We start from the raw sequence: 3,996 nt of genomic DNA on the forward strand, positions 1-3,996 counted from the left end.
CTGACGCCTACCAAAGGCCTTTAGATAGACCCTCTGTCGAGTAACTCTAACTACTGATCATAACTACGACCCTCTTCAGCTGGAAGTAGCCAGAGCTGTCTTTGCCCTTTGCCCCCTCACAGCAGTTAGGGGTACTTCTTCAGAAGGAGGACTATTGCAGATAGGTAAATTAATTATGTATCTTATAGGCAGCTAGACAGGGCCACTCTCAAGTAGTCAGCCCTCAAGGAGCCAACACAGCAAGGAGCCAATATGGAAGACAATAAAGACATATTCACTGTAGCCAGAATTGTAAAAGGAGAGAAACTACTTTATCCTGTGCTTCTCCTGGGGATAAATAGCAGTGATTGATGTTTTAAATAGCTATCAATCAACTGGGGTGGGGGAATCAAGGTCTTAACCCAGGCTTTCCAGGAAATATCCCTGACCCCCATGTTAACTGAAAATCCTTATATGCTTGCTATATGACTTGCTCCCCCATTTAATCAATATTACCTGGGTGACTGTACTTGTAATCTTATTGGTTAGTCATAGTTTTGCCCCACCTCATGCACACCTTGTAAATTTCCATTGGGTCTTATAGTTTTGTCCCACTTTGTACCCATCTCACCACATGGCTTTGCTGTATAAAACATCTTGGAGATGCTGGGTGAGTGGGCAACCCACTTTCTGGTCCCCCTTCTGTCTTTCATAGACAGAAGCTTTATTTCCCTCAGTAAATTTTTCCTACTCTTAAAAAGAACAGTTCAGGAAACTTTGTTAATGTCTCTCCTTGTGAGATGTCCAGATATGAGAGTACAATAAATAATTGTATCTCAGGGGCTACCCCATATCACCAGAGGAAAGGGGAAGAAGCAGAGAGCCCAGCACCTTGTCAGAAGCCTACATTTTGGGGGATGGAATGGCCACTACCTGCCTGGAAGTGAACAGAGAGTGTGGTGCCTGCATAATAAACACACTTCAGAAAAAAGTCTGAGACCAGGCATAGGGGCAAATGCCATGCGCTTGTTCCCCAAAGAGCTTGGCTCCAAGACAGCCCTGACCTAAAGGAGTGCACCCAGGGCACCCCCACCATCCGTTGCACCCACATCCTCAGCCCCTGGTTCCCAGACTCCTCCAGTGTATGCATCCACAAGTGGCAATTTTTGCTTCACTGTCTTGATGAGCATAATGCCAATCTATGAAATTTTAACCTGTTCCATGGACAGCCAGCAGATGTGTTTTCCTGTCTTTTCAAGGAATGGAATATTACTAAATTTTCAACTGAGTATGATTCTGAGCTCTTTGGAAAGCAACAACATGCAGCTATTCAGAAAATAGCTACTGGACCTGGAGCAGAGGTCATTGTACAATTTTCACATACATTATATGACCCAGACAAGATCATAGAACTCAGTGAACAGCTACCTCTAATCTACAAAGAATTTCAGACTCTCACCAGCAAAATTAAATCCCTAGAGATACCAGTCGAGACATTTGCTTCAGAAGTGATAGAAAAGTTCACAGCTCTTTTGTCTAATGACCATGACGAGAAATAGAGTTCCTTGCCTGGAAGAGCTAGGTTTTGATACCAGTGGCTTCTCCTTTGCAGTGGGACCAGGAGGAGAAACTGAAGCACCTAGGAAACTGAAGCCATTTGGAAAGAAAAGCTTGTACAGTATACTTTGAAAGACCTCAAAAGAATGCAAATTCCTTCCTTTGAAGCCCTACCAGACTGTCTTTATCTCTGATTCAGTTGTTTATCTTGTTTACTTCAAACTAACAGATCTCTAGTAAAAAAGAAAGGAAGGAAGGGAGGGAGGGAGGGAGGGAGGAAGGGAGAATCCCGAGGCTTTAGCCAATTGGGCAAAAGGTCAGACAGGATTTCTATGGATTGATGCCACCATTATCCAGCTTTGTTGGGAAGGATGGATTCACCACTTAGCCAGACATGCAGTTGTGCACTTTCTGACCCAAGGTGACCTCTGGAGTATGTGGGAAGGAGAAATAAAGGTATTTGAAGACTTACTGCTAGATGCAGATTGAAGCCTAATTTCTGAAAGTGGATGTGGCCACATTGTAGTTTCTTTTTCCAACAGCTTTTTCACTGCTATTGCCCTATAGGTTTTGGTAGGAGACCAGATCAATAGATCTCAACGCAGATTACATGAGGTATTATTTGCCAATCCTAAGAGGCTTTCCTCAAGATTCATCAATGATCCCTGAAATGCACTAGAAGGTATTCAAAAAGTAGGGATTTCATAGGCATTACTATCCCAAACCAATGGTGAGCAGGGGATATGCTGAGATCAGCAACCTGAATGTGGAAAGAATGAAGCAGATCTATCAGCAGTTTTCACCAGGCAGAGGACCACGTCTTCCTGTATCAGTACCTTCCAACCCTAATGGGAATAGAGGTCTAATGTGGTATGCACCTGAAGAAAATATCCCAGATTATAGCAGCTGTGAATGTTGCTCTCAAAGGAGTAGTATCTTACATTATACTCACGAAGATAATCAGCAGACTCATCTGTTAAAGCAAGGAAGAAGCTTCATGAGCTCGGAAGCATTCTATCCAGGAAGAGGACACACAGAGTGCTGGTCCTTAAGTCCAAAGACAGAGTGCTAGCTAACTGAAAAACATTCAGAAGGAATACTGCTGCAGCTGAAACTGAGGAGAGAGTCAATACATGTCAAATTATTTAAAAATGTTCTTCCATGATCAAAAGTAGTTACATTTGAGTGCATTATTTCCAATGACATTTCGGTAGCTTACAACTTTTTAATGAATTTCATACAGGACAAGTGATAATTTGTACATAAAGAGCTTGGTAAAATAATTTTCTTAATATCAATATGGTCACAATTAGTAAGTATCCACCAATATATTTTGATAATTTTTATGCATTGTAAACATTTAAGTGGCTAACTGATATTTTGATATAAAACTTAAAAGTTTTGGAACTCCTTGTGGGAAAAGAGGAGACTTTCTTAAAAGATTTTGTTAAACTTTTAGGACAAAAGTTTAACAATGCTGTTTGACCTATCTTTGTAATAATACTCACAAGAATAATATTTTAGAATGTATGCATAATCAAAATTAGCAGACTCTGATAACACTGACAAAGTATGTTTAAAAGTTTCATGCGTGCCTAAACTTATAGAGGATCATAAGTTAAGTTTTCCTTGTCTCTGCTTTTGTTCATTTACAGCTAAAGTGACTTTGTTATTAAATTATATGCAAATAAGGGTAAAAATTATAACTCAATGCCCACTACAGATGCCAGCATTCAGAAAATGAGAAAGACCAATGGATGTAAGAGGACCATACAAAAGAGAAAAAATGGCAAGAACTCTGTCTCTGGAAACAACAATATGAGTATCAACTTCAGGTTCATGGAGCAGAAAGAACTGAACCTCAGAAAAGCTATGGTCTTGAATCATGGAGCCAGTGGACGTACATCTGCTCATTAATTATTATGAGCACTTTCCTCCCTCCACTGAAATGTGTATTTAGTGAAACAGGGGTCAGACCCATGGAATCCCCTTAAGAGTGAATTCTGGGTCCCGTGTGGCTAGTGACACTTTTATTTATTACTTTAATTATGCTTATTAGAGTCAGCCCACAAGATGAAGCAAAGGGCATGTGTTTGTGGAAAATGGTATTATGGAAATTGCTAGTGACATTTTTTGAATATAACAGTATGGAGCCAGCTGAATCCCAGGAAGAATAGTTATGAAATTATAACAAAAGTTTACCAGAATTTTTAGGTCAATTCAGTCAGTTATGTGCCTCTGGGCTTAAGAGGAAGTTGGGTTTTATTCATTTGTTCATTCAACAAATAGGTATCAAACTGTGTGGGCACCATTAAAGGTAAAGAAAATAGAGCAATGAACAAAGCCTCTACCTGCCCATGTAGAGTTGACTTCCTAATGTGGGAGACAGAAATGAAGCAGGAAAATTCTTAGATAAATAATGTCAGGTAGAAGGAGTCTGCAGAGTAATATTAGAAAGGT

The 3,996-nt window shown here is 40.1% G+C and overlaps 1 pseudogene; it reads left to right on the forward strand.

The window, feature by feature from the left end:
• The first annotated feature begins 252 nt into the window (after positions 1-252).
• On the forward strand, positions 253-2,608 carry LOC104874745 (annotated as a pseudogene).
• The last annotated feature ends 1,388 nt before the right edge of the window (positions 2,609-3,996 follow it).

This window comes from Fukomys damarensis, unplaced genomic scaffold, assembly GCF_012274545.1.
Source record: "Fukomys damarensis isolate Sample0158 unplaced genomic scaffold, DMR_v1.0_HiC HiC_scaffold_35, whole genome shotgun sequence".
Lineage (NCBI taxonomy): Eukaryota > Metazoa > Chordata > Mammalia > Rodentia > Bathyergidae > Fukomys > Fukomys damarensis.